This window comes from Aphelocoma coerulescens, chromosome 7 (genome assembly GCF_041296385.1).
Source record: "Aphelocoma coerulescens isolate FSJ_1873_10779 chromosome 7, UR_Acoe_1.0, whole genome shotgun sequence".
In the NCBI taxonomy this organism is placed as follows: domain Eukaryota; kingdom Metazoa; phylum Chordata; class Aves; order Passeriformes; family Corvidae; genus Aphelocoma; species Aphelocoma coerulescens.
The window spans coordinates 35,432,074-35,450,341 of record NC_091021.1 but is presented as its reverse complement, the minus strand read 5'-3'; the positions used below and the strand labels follow the sequence as shown (position 1 = coordinate 35,450,341).

The following is an 18,268-nucleotide window of genomic DNA, read 5'->3' as shown; positions in this document are numbered from 1 at the left end:
CTTTAACCATTTCATTCTAACCCATTCTCATTTCCAGACGAGCATCCCTTGTGTGACGTAGGGGAGTTCCTGTGCCACGATCGCGTCACTTGTGTGTCCTGGCACTGGCTGTGTGACGGGGAGCCCGACTGTCCCGATGATTCTGATGAGTCCTTAGACACATGTGAGTAAAGGAGGAGCCACTCTTTTATTTTATCTCCCTTTTAACTGTAATATTTGCAGTCACACTAACTACACAACTGAAAGGGCAGATTTCCATTTTGTTTATAAATCCTGTATGAATCTTCCTGTGGAGGAGAGCTGGTTATATGCTCTGTGTAGGTGAGAGACAGAAGAAAGGGAAGAGATGGAAGGTGGTTTGTTCTTGTGCCACTCTGTAATGAGCACTGTCACTGGAGGAGATGTGCCCTCTGCTCTCACCGAGCTGTCGATGAGCTGAGAGGGCAGTCAGGCACAGGAAAATGTGCTTCTCTAAATACATTTAGGGCAAGGTGGGGTGGAAGAGAAGAGTGCAACATATTTTCAATACAAATATGAAAAGCATACCAACATCAAAGGGAGGAATGAAAGAAGATGTGAGAGCTGTGAGGGGGAAAGAAGCAAAGAGAGGAAGATGATGAAAAGCTTTAATAAAACATATTTAATTATAGTGAAAACCTTGTTGGTTTTTTTGGGTTTCTCTAATGTGGCTAAGAGCTTCTGAACACCGGAGCAGCAACCTTACAGACGCTTTTCTTATCAGCCTTGTAGACTCCTGATGAGGTGTTATTAAATCTGAATGTTCCCTTGTTTCCTGTGTTCTGAGGAAAATGAGGGAATTTCCTGATTTTATCCCCAGGATAATCACTTAATGTAAGAGAAGAACCACGTATTTTGTATCAAAGCAATACTCACAATCAGGAAGGCTGGAAATGGGGTTTACTGCTCAAAGAAAAGAAAATATCAGGCAGTATTTAGGAGTCTAATCTTTAAAATGAGGGACAGAAGCTCAAGATGTCTGGGAGCCATTTCTGTCTGGGCAAACACTGTGGTGCTGATTGCAGCCTTCCTGCTCCGGTGCTTGTTCTCTGGAACAGATCAGAAATTTGCCTCTGGGGCTGTGGTGAGGGTGCTCTGATTAACCACCTTCAACACACTTTGGGGCTCTCAGCAACAACAGCCTGCAGTGGGAAGCATTGGGTACAGCTGGGGTTTTGTCACTGCACTGCTGATGGATTACTGCCTTCTCTGAGGTGTTTTCAAGCAGTGTTTAACGTGCACAGGTAAAAGTGTTTCTAACTAATGAATATCAAGGTAGGAGCACAGAAATGGTCACACTGACAGTTTTTAACTGGCCTCGGGATATTCACCACGTGGCTCCAAATCCAATAGCTTGCTGGATGCCCAGGTATTTTCCTCTTGAGAACTTTACATGGTTATTGTACTGCTTTGTAAGACCTGTGTGCAGCAATGCCATTTAAAGTCATGCCATGTAAAAAACATGGTGTTTGGGGTTTACTGATGGCTTGAAGGAAAGGGGGGGAAGGGGTGGGAAAGAGACATCCTGACATCAACCAGCATGGTCCTCTCAGAAACACCTTTCCCTTTGCAAATGTGAGCAGTTTCTGTCAGGTGCTTTACTTAGGCTGTCCTAAGCCAAAGGCAGGAGGTCAGCACTGTGGCTTTTCTGGTTATACAGAAGAAAGGTGTTTGAATCCTTATTCTTTTCTAGCTTCCATGGCCCTTCGCTGACGAGCTGCTGGTTAATGAGGTGCCTGGGCAACAGCTGATTGTGTGGGCTGAGATAATAATCACCTTAGGACTGCTGCCCTCTCTCACCCTCTCAGTTCAACTCAGCCCAGGACTGAGTGAGAAGTGACAGCGCTGGGGCATTGGGTGAAACTTTGTTACATAATTGCTCACGATTTTGTTTTGGACTGGATGGTTCTGTATTTTTTTTTAGTCAGCATAATTTACTGTCAATTTGTTGAAATATGTGTGCCTACTCTGTCTTTGTCAGGTAAGTTGTTTCTCAATAAAGATGGGTATGATGGTCCTGAATTTTTCTGCTGATACTTTGCACCGTGGTGTCTGTAGGAACTTATAAATTACATAAACAGTATTCTTATAATATATTTGATCCCTGGTGCTAATGCCAGGGACACAGCACATTCAGTTTCTGTGCACTGAGTCATGTGTTTGTTTGTTTATAGATGAATGCAGCCCCTATTTGTCAGCTCTTTTTTGACTTACATATGATGAATTATTTGGTGTAGCCTGACAAATATTGCTAGTTGTTCCTATAGCCGTAAACAAATGGATTTTGATTGATTTTCTGTGGATTTCTGCCTAGTAATAGGGTTTTCTGGGTTCTAATAATGTGCAAGCATTGATCAAAGCTTTTCCTGCAAGTGGAAGTTCTTAACTCCTCTCCTGTGGGGATTTCAAAATGGAGAAAAGGAGAGAAATTCTCAAGCTGCAGCTTTTCCCATGGTGACAATATGAGAAGTCTTATTAGTCTCATCACTCAAGCATATATTTGCAGAAAATATCCAGGAACTTAATATCTTTGTGAGTTCTTTCCTGTTGGCATTTTAACCAAGTTTTGCAATAGAACCTGAAAGTTATTCTCCTGTGCAAACACACATGATATGCCTGTATCAAGTAATTGCCTCAGGAACCCACACGAAATCCTACAATCCTTTTCCTTTATTAGTGTTTGTAAGGAGATCTAGGATGGGACAGAAAGGAGGAAAGGGTGGCATTCATAGTTAGTGTTGAATTCAGTGTCTGTGTTGGCAAAGGCTGGGGCAGGGCTCTGTGCAGGCACAGCTTCCTTGATCTTTCAGGGGGTGTGATGGAGCTGTCCTGGCTCTGCCTGTGCTGTTTTCAGTCAGCAGAGAGCTTCCAGCACCAGTCTGTTCCTCTTGTGCTTCCCATCTTCCTCTAAATGGTCTCACAAACAGCTTTATAAAACCAGAGGTGAATTCCTACAGCACCTACACTTGTGTTATCTTCCATTTCTTAGCAGCTGTAGTTCTTTCTGCTCTCTGAAGATGCTGGTTTTTACAGTAATAAGGAACCTGGCTCAGTACCTCATAATGAGTAATTTAGTGAACAAATTCTGTTGCTTTTCTGTTCCAGAGTTGTTGAGAGAAAATTGATTTTTTAAAAAAATAATATGTATTAATAAAACTCTTGACCAAGTAATTTTTACCTTTTCTTGGGTGGTCTCTTGGTTGTTCATAAGGCTTTTGCAAATAGTCAGGATTCAAAAATCAATTTACTCAACGTAATCAGATGATGCTGGGTTCTTCAGCAGACTAAATCAGCAAGCTCACTTGAAATCAATAGAACTTTATCAGACAGCCCAGAATCTGGCCAGACAGTTTGGCTTTTACAGATATCTGTGAGTCTGGAGGTTGATGCAAACATTCAGAGGGCCTGTCTGTAAAAAGGAAAAATAAAATGGCTGCCTGCAGACTCACCTGACAGGTGGTTTTGGTGGGATAATTACAAAACTCAAATCCACTGTTAAAAAACATAGAATTTAAAAACAGAAATAGTGACAACCATTTGTATCGTCTGACTTCACTGCTGCCTGCTGCAGGCAGTTATTACTTAGAAACATCAGTGTAATTCTCATTTTCCTGGGGGTGGTTTTAGTGGTGGTTTTTGGGTTTTTGAGTTTTTTTTGGTTGTTTGTTTTCTTTTTGGTGTTTTGATTGGATTTTTTTGCTTTTTTTACCATTCTTGCCACTAGTATTGGTCTTAAGCTGCAAGTATTTTCCTAACTCAGGAACTGCTATAGTGGCATAAGTAGAGAACTTCACTAATTGATTGTATTTTAAAGATCCATTTTATAACATTGTTATTTTGGGGTACTTGTGTGGTTTGTATTCCACAATTGTACCTCTTAATAACATATTCATCCTAAGTAATCCATGCCCAAGGAATACCATGGTTTCTGAAATCAGACAAGTATTTGATGTGATGTGCTATTACCTGCTTTTCTCCTCAGCCACCTCCTAACAGAGCTGAGATCTAAAAGGTGCATTGGCAAAGTACTCCTTCCATTTAGTACTTAAGACTTGTTTGGTGTGTTTGCAGCTTCAGAACTCGTCTGGCTTGCATGTTGTTTTCAAATCTCAGCTCACCAACACCTCTCTGTCAGAATGTGTTGTGCCAGGGCGAGGTGAAACAAAGGAGCAGGGAGAGAAATTGCTTATTTTCTATAGCTTCTTTTTGAAATTGTGCACACTGATTATGTTTGGATATTGTAACTCTGGGTGCAGCAGTTCCAGCACAGGCTGAACCGTTGTCTCTCAGCCATGGAGTAGAGGAAGGTGCTGTAACACTGCCTGATAGTGCCCTGCAAAGAGAGACTTGAGGTCTGGCACGAGGCTCCCCGAGCTCCTTTCATATCCATCTGTGGCAGATTGCAGGCAGCAGAGCTTTGCAGCAGCACAGCTGCCCATTAGAACCATCTATTAGACCCCAAGTACTGCTTGAATGTCATGAATAACCTATGAGAGGGAACAAAACCCTGCAATATGAGATCTACTGGTGGACCTCTAAAAGGTACTGTCACGTCCAAAAGTGCCTGACACTCATTTATTTTAGCAGCAACAAAATCCTGAAAACATTTCACTCTGCACAGCCAGACTGCAACTCTTGTCTCTCCTGTTGTCCTCAGCTGCCCTTTGTTTGTGATCCTGACACTGTTGCTCTGGTATTTGAGCTTTCCTAAATGTTATCCAAATACTGTTTGCATACCTTCCGCCCACACAATTTATTTGTGGCTGAGTGGTCCTGAGTTGAAACAACTCTAAGTTGCCATTAATAAATCATCAGATTTGAATGGTGCCTGTCTCTGGAAGTTTGAGTAGATGTAGCCTCATTGTAACATGTTGAAATTAGTTCTGATAATTATCTTCCTCTGGGATTGTGAGGGAATGTCACCTTCTGTAATCATGATTAAGCTGAAGTTGGAGGAGCAAAAGAAATGCAGCAACCAGAAGTGCCTTGTTTAAAAGCTTCAGGATCACTTTGTTTGCTAAAAGTGTGTCTTTCATTCTCTGGATGCTAATTATGGGAGACTAGTTTCAGAAGCTTTAAAATTGTTAATTGGGTACCTCTGTTGTAGTTCTTTTACCAGCAAAGGATAAGATAATTGGATGCAATGTTGCTCTTGTGGTATGAAACAATAAAGATAAAATTTCCTAAAGCTCCTAATTCTTTTATGAGTAGATTCATTGAAATTCAATAGAAGCTGGGATCCCAAACCACTCTTTAGTAGCTTTGGAAAAATCCTATATCAATAAATAATGTGCATACATTGAAGGTGCACTGCCATGAAGCTGCTAAAGGCAAATGAAGAAAATGGTGGACATGAGGGGAAAATGTGAACTTGTGTTTTCACTTTATGATTTTGGTGTTTGTAGTTACTGTTGAACAAGGAATCTGCTACATAAAATAGCTGCTTACACCTATTTTTCAGCAAGATATTTGAACTTGTTACTGGCCAGGTATTAATTTAATCTGCTTTGAGATGATGTGTACTCCCTTTTTCTCTCTGTATCAGGATTGTTCCTATAAGTATTGTAAAATTTTTAAAGTTCTTGTAGGAAATGAACCACAACAAAATGACAAATGTCAACAAATGTTATGAAACTGCTGCTAGTTTACCTAAAATTAAATGCTTAATGCAGCAATACAGAATTGCCAGCTTTTGTGTTAGCTGGCGAGAAGTGTTTCTGACAGAACAAGATGAATGTTTTGAAGGAGTATTAACTTTCCTGATACCATTTGTACACACCTGAAACAAAACATGCTTCTCACTGAGGCTCTTCTTGCAGTTTACCCTGCCAAAGCTGCTGTGGTTGGTGAACACTGGTAAAGAAAAGACTTACAAAACATATTTATTCTGGCTGGAGCCTTTGCCATCCTTTTTATTGGCATGTAGCCTCTCAGGGCTGCTGTGCTTCATCCCATCCAGGTAGTTTGCTGTTGTCTGCCCCCTTCCCTGTGGAAAATGTCTTGGTGACTGTGACCTGGGCTTTGGCTTTTGACCTCTGTTTTCTCCTTACTCCATCATTTGGGAAAGCAGAGAGAGTTCAGCCCCTCCAGGAGAGGTGATTTTGCTGGTGTGATGGGATTGCTGATGTTCCGATAGTTAACGGGGTGGTAGAGCCCACAGTCTGGAAAGGATGGGTGTCCATGGTGCTCGTACCCTCTAAGCCCTTTGGGAAGGTTACAGAGAAGCACCCCACTGAGACAAATCCTGCATTGCTGTCAGTGTGGAGCAGCTCAGCCTGTTCCACTGTGGTGTTTGGGGCTGCTCTTGATGCCTGGTTGTCATCCTGAGGGGGATCATCCTTGGAGGATGCTCCTGCCTTTCGCTCCACTGATTCTGCTCCTCTTCCCTCTGAGCTCCCCATCTTTGGCTGCTGGGGAGCATTTGCCTTGGGCCAGGGGATAACTTTGATGTTTCTGCATTTCCTTTCTGCTACAGCCAGCATATAGGCAGTGCTGCTGAGGCTCCAGAGAACATTCAGAGGCAATTCCTTTTCATAATTTCCCAATGGACTGTAACACTACTTCTGAGGCTAAGCACATTGTCCCATCACTGGGATACAAGCGTCTGCCTTCTCTGTGTAAACTAGTTTGTTCACTTTTTGTCAGGGGAAGTGACTTTAAATACTTGCTGGGATTAGAAAATGCCAGGTAACACTATAGGAACTAAAATTTGCACCAGGCTGAACGTAAGGATCTTGGAAGAGCAAGGTCTGTCCAACTCCAATCAGGAGTGTAGAGAGTCTCATTCCTGGTGCATCAGGCACTGCTGCCTGAGCTGTAAAGTGCTGGCAGCAGGGGCTTGGCCCCCAGCAGCTTCATTAAGTAGGGGGCTGCAATTTCAGCTTTCTGAATTAATAGTATTTTTTCTTAAATAATTATTTTGAAAGTGCCCTGAATCAGTCAGGTAAACATTGGAATTTGGCAGGGAATAGAATTACTTGCTTGTGCTAATTTTCTTAAAAGCATTTTAAAGACTAAAAATACTCAGTTACATTTTGTGCTTTGTTCCTTTTTTCTTCCTGCTTTATTTTCTATTCTGTGTGTTCATTTCACTCTGGTTTCCAGTCTGAATGTTCTTTTGCTTTGTTCTTTACATAGTCCAAACACCCAAACCTGCTCCAGCCAAATAAATTACCATAAAAAGTAATTGAAGACTTTGATTTTTTTTTTTTTTTAATCGTTCTGAAGTTAGCATGTTACATATGCAGATATTTAAACAGTTATTTATACCTTGCCAATATAAACAGTTACATTAGCTTTTACTGTAGGCAAATGGTTTTGGTACAGTGAGCTCATTTCTGGTGTGCTAGGAATGATTTGTGCCTTGCAAATGTGTAGCAGGAGATTGAAATTTGTGTGCACAAGAAGTTTAAAAAGGAAGAATTCCTTTGTTTTTTAAATGCTTTCAGCTCATAAGAGAATATCCTTATACAATATTTTCCCTTGTACTCAGTACAGTGCTAGAGTTTTTGTCACCATCTGAGTCCATAAAATGCAGCATAATGCATAAAATTAGATTTCATTTTGCCATTGCATGTGGTGCAAAATATTCAAAATCTTAAATTATGAATTTGGGGGGTTGATGGTGTCAAAGCCACAAAGTTTCTGGTCTGTGTCAAAGATGAGAATTACATGGGGAGGAATCATGGTCCTGTTATTGCACAGAAACTTGGCAGCCCTGGCAAGAGGTCCAGGATCAAATAAGTGTAATTTCAGTGGCTCTTTGGCTGCAAATTTTCCTTTGGAATAAAGTAAGCAACAAGAAGTTCAGTGCTGAAGGATGTAAAGGTCATTGTATCTCTCAGTGACACGGTTATTAGAAATGCTACCTCCTTTTTCTGCCTGTGCCTGATTATCCTGAGCATGATTTTCCAAAGTGATTCACGGGAATTTCAATTACATGATTGCTGGCAAAATGAGCTTCTTTGAGGTCTGTGGCAACATGGAGGTGTAATCCAAGGCCAGCACAGAGCCTTTGAAGGGTGATGCTCAATACCTAAAACTCTGAAATAGCTCATTTATGGATTAATTGCTTGCTAAAATTGCAATTCCTACACAGAAGCAGATCTAATGGGATATATACTCATAAGACGAGAAAATGAAAAGATCAATCTTTTGAAAAACCTATAAAAGTAATTCATACTTAGAGGAAGACTTTGCTTTTAATGTTTTTAACCCAAAGCAATTTTGTTTTCATAGCTAAGCTATAAATTACAAACCACCCCCCCCCCAACCCAAAAAACCCCACCAAAACAAAGCAAAAAAGGAATTGCATGGGAAGAGAGGAGATGGAAGGACTTGGTACAGTTTTTCTTTCCTGAGGTTGTTCTGGCTGTTAAGCTGAGCCTAATGGCTTTATTTTTTCTTTCTCAGCATTGACCTTCTTGTCATCATTTGGCCATGAGTAAGACACTTGTTTCAGTGTGAAGCATGGTTTGAGTGTGGGTTGTCTGTCAGGTACAGATGCTGTGCTCTCTGCTTTCACAGGAGGGATGTGTCTCCTGCACTGGCAACATAGGAGACCCCAGTGAGGAGGGAGCCCTGTGGATCGAAGAACTGCACCAGTGAGATACACTGGGGCAGAAAATGCCCCCAAATGGGCCAGGAACTGGTCATTAGGCAAATGAGGGAGCAGAAGTGTGAGGTTACAGCATGGGGGGTGTATTTGGGCTTCTTTTAGCAGCCCAATGATATTTCAGTCCCCATTTCTATGCACATTTATTTACAGTCCATTTAATTTGTGTTCTGTTTAACAACAGTTTTTTAATTTTTTTTTTCTCCTTTCCTCCTTTCTCCTTTCATATTTATGTCCTTGCAAATCTCTCAGGGCCTTCTGTACATCAGCTGAGCCCTTTCACTCTAGCACTGCATTTTCACACAGCATTTTGTTTCTCCCTAATCCTCGCTGTTACTTTATTCATTACTTTCACACTTTCCTGGCTTTTTTCTTAGTTCTGCTGACAGACTACTAAAACTGCTATGAAAACTTTTTCATTTTCCACGTTCCTTTATTTTTCCTCTCTCATCATCCTCAACAGGTTCCTTTTGCCCTCTCATAGGTCTCGTCTGTTTCTCTGATATCCTCGCTCTGGCTCCTTCATTTTCTGTCTCAGTTTTTATCTTCCCATTAACAGTCCTTTGTGCCTTGCTCTCTTGCCATGGTACTGCTGTTCAGTAGTCAGCATCAGGAAAAGAGAACATTTTGGGAAATGAGGAATGCACCTTTTGTAAGATAATTCAGCCAAATCCCAAAGCTGGTTGTGAGGGTGTTGATTTTTAGGCTGCCATTTAGAGTTTTTCTTCCAGGAATAGCTCTGGTATAAGGGAGGTAGACAAATTACTGTATCACAGCATTGTCTATTGATTAGACATTAATAAAATGTAGAAACATATTTAGGAAAAAACATAAGTCTAGAGCATCATCAAACCCCTTCTTGGATCTGCTGACATCAAAAGGTAATTTTTGATAATGCAGGGATTTATAAATTACAGCAATCTTGGGTATGAAATGGCTTGTTGAAAGATTTTTATCTGAGGTGATGCTACTTCACTGTGGGCCCCAATTGCACAGATGCTCATTACAAATGTTTGTAATTATAATGATGCATCTGGCCTGTAGATCCTACACTGGGAGAAATGTCATGTATTTAACTAGAGGGCTGCATGGAATTCTTTCTTTGTCACCTAAAATTGCCAGAGCAATAATAATTTTTCTTCTCCTTCAAAATTACCAATGAACACAACTCTCATTAGGCAGCAGATGAATTTCTGAAAGAAAGGTAAAACTCTGCTCCTTTTGAAAACAGGGCAGTGATGTAAAGTGAGTTTATATGTGTTTTTAGTGATGACATGCTTGGTGCTTTTAGTCAGCAAAGAGGGCGCTTTGCTGTGGATGAAGAAACAGTGGAAGACCAAAACCTTTGCTCACAAAGAGTAGTGTCTAACTATGACAAAGGAGTGGAACTTAATAAAGCAGAAAAGGAAAATACAAAAAGTCATTTCAAACAAATTGAGATTTGGTAAGGATTTAATTCCTTGTGTTAACTTACAGATGTACAGATCTAATCCAGAGAGTCCATGTTTTAGCAGTTCTTACTCATGCCCAAGTACTTCTGGGGGAAACTTAACTGTGCCAAATGAAACATTTTCAAGCCTTCATTGCTAAACCCCCTTCACATGACATTTTTCAAAGAGGCATCAGCATGTATGTGCAACCACTTTGGAGGACTGTGAGCTGTGCCCTCAGAAACGGGTCTTAAATTGTATGTAAAACTGGGGATATGCCCAATATGAGGTAATTTCAAGTTAGTTTTACTCATGAGAGCAGCCATTTATAGGACTGGACCCAAGTTTGTGTTTAAACTTCCTCACAGAGAATACTAAGTTAATTTTTGCCATCTGCCATTTATAACCTCATTAAGGGCACAGGTATGGCTGTTAATGGTGGATTTGCAATAGCATGAGTTGCTTCAGAGTAAAGATGTGGCAAACTTATTTTTCATTATTTAAGTGTTCTAACAGAATTGGGAGGGCTGGGGGGAGAAACTTATTTTTTCATAGTATAATAAAATTACCTCTGAAGTTTTTCTTCTCCTTCCTTCACTTGTTAAGCATTCATAAATAGACCAGGGCTACAAGGATTGTCTCTTGCTGCCTTTGTGCTCAGGCTGTGGAGAACATTGGGATGGCATTTTCTAACTCATTCTTATTTTCTCTGCTCTACTTCTACACCAGGCTACTGATCTTTGAGACAATTTTTAAAAACTATTTAGACTAAAGTTGTCTAAGGTATTTCTCTTATTTTTGCAAGAGAAAAAGGTATTTGTCTAAGGTATTTCTCTTCATTTACAAGAGTGCTGCATATCGTAAAGCCAGTGAGCTCAGGTACAAAAAACCAGGGACAAATAATGAATAGTATAAATATGGATATCTGCTCTACTACTGAGAGAGCAGTTATATAGTATAACACCTGTTTGGTTCAATAACAAAGTGAAAAATACATTATTCTCTACCACAATCCGTCTGCTCTGACTATATTTTCATAGAAAAAAATAGCACCTATTGTCGTTTTGCCTTTCAATGAATTTGTCTGCACCTTCCTAACCCTTTTCAGTCCCAAGTGTTGCTGGCATCCATGGCTCTGCTTTCAGCCCCAGGGAAGTCCCGTGCAGGAGGACGTGCAGTGAGCTGGGACCACAGTGTCAGCATGTGCTTTGTCCAGCATATAAAATTAATAAGGGACCTGCTCAGACACTGGGTTTTCCATAATAACAAAAGCTTTGTTCCATTGATTTGTAATTCCCAGTTCTAAATGAGACAATTCAGTTTAGTAGCAGTCTGATTTTTACAGCTGGGTTTTTATTCAGTAGTAAGTTCTCTGTCCAAGGCAGAAAATAATCTTTTCTCTTTCTTTCCTCTTTACCCAAAGCTGGGTTTTTAGATTTTTTTTTTTTTTTTTTTAATTTCTGCTTGCAGATGGAAGTGTACTGAAGGCTGTGGTTTTACTCATTAGGCTCCTCTAACACCAAATCTCATTTCTTTTTGGCTGCACTGGAGATGTCTCCGAGGTCAGCCAGGTCAAAGCCGCAGTTGCTGCAAGTAACTATAAAACTTCTTTCCTGCTAACAATCCAAGGGATTTGAATGTGCCTGATGAATAAGGTCAGTTGAAATGAACTACCTTTGTATTTACAAAATTATTTAATTCGCCTTGTTCTCAAATTCCCTCACGGTGACTTTGGCATGGCCTTCCACCCGAGTCACTCCTTCATCTGTTGGGGATGTCAGGCATACCCTGACTGTGTGACTTCATGGCAGGAGGAGGAAATTACAAGAAGATCATTAAAGTGTGAAATTAAATTCTTAAAGATGACACACCTAAAACAGCTAAAATGTTACCCCCAAAACAAACAGTGCCATTGATCCTACTTAATTACATGCCTAATAATTTTATACCAATGTAAAGCACATTGACGATGCACTAATCCATTTCATGTTCACTGCCACCACAGATTTTCTCCTCCTTATTTGCTTTGAATCTCATCATTATCGTGCACATAAAACTAGTATTCTTAGAATTTTTATAGTAGTATTTCCATGTAAAATGAGGAAAAGTCTAATATATGAATACTAAACAGCTCATTAAAGTGGTTTGTAATATATTTATTCATGATAAAAGCAGCTGAGAAATGCTGATATAAAATAGTACTTCAGTCCCAGAGTATGTCTAAGATTAGAAGAATCATGCCTTGGATAATCAATACTTCAGGGAAAACAGGAAATCTTAAATACAAATAACATCAAATAAAGAGCTTTGTATGCTTAATTAAACACATTAACAGATGCATTTATTTCAGTTAAATAATTAATATATTAATAATACTGTCAGCAAGAAAATTTTTGTGGTTAAAAAAATAACCTGAAAAGGTTTTTATTTGAAGAGAAAAAAATGCTGCCTTTAAAAGACATTAAGGACATTCTTATCTGGAAGTGGCACAAAGATTGTTAATGATCAAATTACACAGCGAGCAAAAGGCGTGGAAGGAGAGCCTAATCTACCATGTCAAAAACCCTGATCTTTAAATTTGCTCTCTATGAGCAAGCCATTGTCTCCAGCCTAAGGAACAGGATGGGCTTTGAAACAATTGAGGTGATGAACGGTTCCTTCTCTGTCCATGTGCATTAAATGTTGGTCCTTGAAGTTATTTTCTCTGGCCTTTCAGCCGTGCTTGCTGTGCCCAGGCCAGAGGAACAGGCTGTTGTGAATTACCTGTCCAGAACTGGCTCAAGGCCTTGTGACAGAGAAAAATCCTGCATTCACTGGAATCAGTTTATAGAGACTGGAGTTTAGGAATGTATACTGCAGGATTAATGGATGCACTGAGGGTTTGGGTTGTTCTGAATTGATAATTTGGCACAAATTTAGCAATGTGCTTATTCCCTTTCTGCAAGTGTTTTATACTGACCCAAACCAGAATCTTTTGCTGTGTTTAGTTGCAGTTGGGCCATATTAATTCAGCTTAAGTTTCATATTCCACATCAGGATTCCAATCTGTCAAACACTGCTGACAGCTCTAAACAGGGGTCAGGTAGGGCCCTTGATCTTCGCTCACATGGCAAATTGTACAAATGATGATTAAGATCAAGAGATAAGTGTTTGGTCATCTGAAATGTCCATAAATAAATATCCAGCCAATTATTTCTACTAGAAACACATCTGGTGTTGTTGACAGGAAGTATTATGCAGTATACTTTCCATACTGCTGAATATTGAGCCCCAAATTGGAGAAATCCCACTGATACTTTTTTGTTATTTTGGATGAAAGGGAATTTCTCCTCCAGTTTTCAGCTTGGGTTGTTGGGGTCAATCACCAAAGCAGGAAAAACGGGAGGTGGCTCAGAGGGAGAATGAATTCATATATGTGCAAGGTAGGATGCAGAGCTGTGTGGAAGATGGGGCCATTTTTAATGTCCATTCTGCTTGTGAAGGAGAGAGCACAGCCCTGGTGCTGGGCTTGGACACAGGACTGCCTTCCAAGTGTTCCTTTGCTTGTTTACCAGCACTGCTCACAGTGATGCTGCAGATGAGCAAGAATATTAAAAGGAGCCATCTCACAGCACTGTTCTTTAGTCTGCCACAGAAAAGGGTGCTGGAAGAAGGACTTGGCTGATTTACTGTTTCTGTGAAGTGCACTTGGTTCAAGCATGTATATGGGTTTAAACATTTTATTTAACATTTTGTATTTCCTTACAAGAACTGGAAATGTGAAATAGATAAATGTTCCTTAATAAGCTAGAAGAAGGTCACCCTTGACTAAGCCAAGCTTAAAGAAAAAGCAGTTTGGTGCTTGGTGTTTCTTTTTTTCTTATTTTGAGCTGGTGATAGGTTGAAATGATGCATATAATATTCCTTGACCTTTAAGGCCTGGCCTCTCTGTTTTTTGGCACACCGCTGTCAGAAGCAGCACCCAGAAAGATGAGAGCATGCTGTGGTTACACTGCCAGCATCCATAATGCAGCCACAGGGAGGGGAGCACAGCTGATGCTGCTGCTGCTGCAGGGATCTGCTGCTGCTGCCCCTTGGAAAACCCTCTGGAGGCTGTGAAGGACAAATGGCTGAGGAAGAGCCCTTGGCCTGGCGGGGAGGAACGCTCCTGTTGCTGGAGGAGCAACAGGATCTGCTCAGTTTTCAAGTCTTCTCACAGCCTACAGAGGTCAATGCAGATGGAGCAACCTTCACACCTGAGCCTGGATTATGAAGTGCTGCTGCCAGGCAGGGGCAGCTCACAGAGCCTGGCACTCCTGAGTCACTACCCCTATCACTGAGTGATGCTTAGCACTTTTCAGCTCCATTTCTTACAGGGAAACAGCTTAATCTTGTCCTGTCTGCATCCTACAGTTTTGGTTTTCTTAAAAGAATTAGTTTTCAAAAGGCTTAAAATAGTTTGCTCTAATTGGGAGCAATCCAAGTCAAGAAAGGAAGAGAAAATTGCAGTCATCCAGACAGCTCAGTGGCTTTTTCTGGGGTAAATCATAAAGCCGTAAATCATGGTGTGTTTATTCTGTTTTTCTGTGACTCAGCTGCATTTGTGGCCACATTTTAGCTGCCAGCAGGCTTATAATTTTGAGTGTATAAAAAATACTGTGAGATTCTGTAGGGAGATGTTACTTTTTTCAGTTTCATTTTGGTATGACAGTAAATAGCTGACAAACTTCATGCACAGTCAAGGGAAATGTTCCTTTTCCATTGTGGAGAAGAAAGCTGAGAGATATAAATTGCACCTGAGGAATCAACTGTGATGAAAAGGCAGTGATGCAGCACCCATAATTACCTCAAACTTTCATTAAAAAAAATTAAAAAATCTCTGTTTCATAGAGGCATAGAATGGCTTGTGTTGGAAAGGACCTTAAAAGTCATGTCATTCCAACCTCCTGCCATGGGCAGGGACACCTTCCACTAGAGCAGGTTGCTCCAAGCCCTGTCCAAGCTGATCTTGAACATCAGCAGATTTGTACTCCTTTCATGTATGACCCTCACTGAAAGGAGTTTTTTACTAAAAACAACTCCTAATGCTTGGAAAATCAATGTGAAAAGTTATTTTGAACAGAAGGAGGTGTTGGATTTAATGTGGATTTGATATGGGTGTCTGTTGAGATCTCTCTTTTGGTTTTTTATCTCTGTTTATGTTTTTGTGGCTTTGCAGAGCAGCACTTCATCAGATGTACTTCTAGTTATGTTTGAATTTAAAGACTTCTTTCTTTTCTCAGAACAGTGCAGAAGAACCTTGTCATTAATGTGTGTGTACATGTTTCTGTAACAATCCTACTTTTACCTGTGTAAGGAGCTCCACTCCTATAACTGCAGAATGCAGGGGTTCAGTTTAAGCCTGACAGCAGATCCTGTGCTGCTGTGCTGGGCTGAGACTGAGCCCCATCCTTCAGGGAGAGCATCTTGCTGTCTTGATCAAAGATAAGTGGTCCATCTGCAGCCCTGCTGGTCAGCAGAGCAGGGCTCACCTGGCCACTCTCTAGCATGGCACTGTCTGATGTTTTAAAGGCTGAGATCAGAGGGTTTGCCCGAGGTGCTGGTGTTACAGTGCACAGGGGTGGGCAGGACGTCTTCTCAGGCATAGCCTTATTAGTGATACTATTTAATGAACCTGGGATGCTGAAGGGATTTTGCCTTATACCAAATACATGCATCAGGTTGACAGTAAGATCTCTTTTAGTGACTGAAATTGCCAGAATAAAAGAGTGTATGCAAACCCCTCCATGCCAAGTACCAAAGCTAATTCCCATCGCCGTGCGATGGCCTCGGTACACGCACTGCCCCGTGTGCCCACTTTATTGTTACTTATTTGTAATGACAGATTCATTTTAGCAGGATGTTTTTAGCTTGTTAAAGCTGCATTAGTTAGTCTGCAGCCAGCAGTAGCATTTGGAAAGTGATCCATGCCTTCCCCAGCAAGCTGCTCACGAGGCAGTGATCTTTGGTGTGGCCTCCGTGCATGGTTGTGCTGAGCTCATTAAGATGTCTCAGCCTCGAAGAAGGTATCAGCTATATTAACTACCGAGTCGTGGCAATAAAAACAAAGCCTGCATTAACAGGCATTAACAGGCCCTGGTTCACTGTAGCATCATGTTTTCAGGGAAACAAACAAAGGCGATATAATAAACTGAGCTGGCATCAGCCCAGTTACTCTGAGCGAACAGTAATAGCTTTCACAGGGTTCAGGGTTGGGTCTTCTGCATCATTAATATTCCTCTAAAGGCACACAGGATGTTTGCTGCTGAAATAAGAAGTGAATAAAATAAAAATTAGAAATCTCTGAGAGCTGTACCAGGTGTATTGCTGGGAGATGTTTAATAAAAAGCTTGCTACTGGTGTGAAGGGTTTCCCTGATGGGTGTTAGGGCCTCTTCCAGCCACCCACAGCACAGCCAGCCACTGATGCCACTACAGTGCTGACTGTGTTGCTGCTGCTCGTTGTTGTTGAGGACTCGGAGATTAGTTAAAACCAGTCCTTTCTGCATGTCTGCTTTGCTCAGTGCCTGAGCTCCGAGTGCTCAGGGTGGCTTACTGACAGCAGCACTGCTGCACGGCCAAAACAGCTCCAGGTAACAGTCCTCTGCCTCCTATTTTGCCAGAGAAATGTGAGGGTGTACAGACAAATCAGGAGGAATGTGGCTTGTGCAAACCAGCTGTTTCTCCCTAATCCATGTGGCACCTCCTGTGCCCCCTGGATAGCAGGATTCATCCTCCCCAGCAGCTCTGGCAATCACAGGCTTTTAGCTGGCCTTGGGAAAGATTTGACATAAATTCAGTCTGCTCTTAGTTTGGGCTTCATGAATCCTTTGTCTACAGAACTCAAATGCTCAGTTCAGTCTTTTAAAAGTCTGGTTTGTAAATCCTCTACTGGTAACTTTTTTTTCTTGCTTTTTCCCTTCTCTCCTCCTCCAGAGGGACTTTTGGAAGGCTGTTTTAGCAAGGATGCCATGCGGCTGATTATGAACTGCAGCTAATTCTGGCATCTTGTAAATATCAAAACAACACATTTTGTTTTTACACTAATGCACTAAGGTCAAAATTGCCTTTCTATTTGAACAGATAAGCATTTCATCTTTGTTAATATCTACAACTTAAAAGCTGTAGGAGGGTAACAGGAATTTTTAATGGTGATATGTTGATGTTTCGGCTTGCTCTCTGAGGAGAACTTCTAAAGACAGAAATATAACATGATGGTATAGCATTCTGGTCTGTGCCAGCTCGCTCTGAGTGCTCTGCATGGAGCTTTATGTGCTGCTTTCTAGACGTTGTTCTGTGAAAGAACCAGTTACTGCTTTTCCTGGAGCTGTTCTTAGCTCTTGTTTCAGCTTTGCTCCCTTTTTTAATAACATCTCCCCGGTTCCCAGGCTGTCTGTTCAGGTTGGAGTCTGATATCCACTGGACATTTCTGTGCAGTAGGTTTTTCATATTGCTGACTCAGTTGGCATCATTACCCCAGTATCATTGCATCTTATTTACTTTATGTGTGCATCTGTTTAGGTCTCGTGCTCCCTCAGGGCGTACAAGATCACTAATGTTAGTCCTCAGTTTTAGCTCACCACTTTCCTACTCTTGTGGTTTGATGTGCAGTATAAGTATCATTGTTGCTTGAACACTAATGCACAGTTTAAAAATAATAAATACCCCATTTGCTGAAGGCTAATAGTCAATTCATTTTGTGCTGCTGTATCACCAGTTACTTCTCTGAAGGATTTGTCCTCTCAGCAGGTGGTTTTGTGAGCCTTGCTGTGCCATGCAAACTCTTGCAAAGTAATGCAATTCTGGTTCTTCTGTTGCTTTTTTGGTAAATTCCAGACACAGCCTCTGCTGTCTGTCTTCTTGTGGGTTTGGCCTGCTGGCCAGAGTGCCTTTGCATGTCAGGGATGCCACTCACCCCAGGGCCATGCTTTGAGCAGTGGAATCATGGTGAAACCTCCAGTTCTGGAAGAGTTGATGGTGATGCTGCCTGGACCCCACTCAGAGGAAGGCTGTTTGAAGGTGAAGGGCAGAGCATCAGGATATGCCTGGGATGCACAACCTTTGCCTTACATGTGCATAGCTTGATTTAATGTTGTGTTACCCCCAACATTTTTAGCAATGTTGTCTGTCCGCATATATTCTGGTCCTTAAATTTGACACCTTTTTTTTGGTGTTTATATTTTATTTTT

At 41.1% G+C, this 18,268-nt stretch overlaps 1 protein-coding gene across 1 annotated transcript in view; it reads left to right on the top strand.

Annotated features, from left to right (window-relative positions):
- Positions 1–18,268, top strand: part of LRP1B (LDL receptor related protein 1B) — a 515,105-nt gene that overhangs the window by 28,742 nt on the left and 468,095 nt on the right. Inside the window, exon 2 of the mRNA XM_069021267.1 lies at positions 38–163. The gene's annotated coding sequence lies outside the window, so the exon portion shown is untranslated. The remainder of the gene's footprint in view (positions 1–37; positions 164–18,268) is intronic.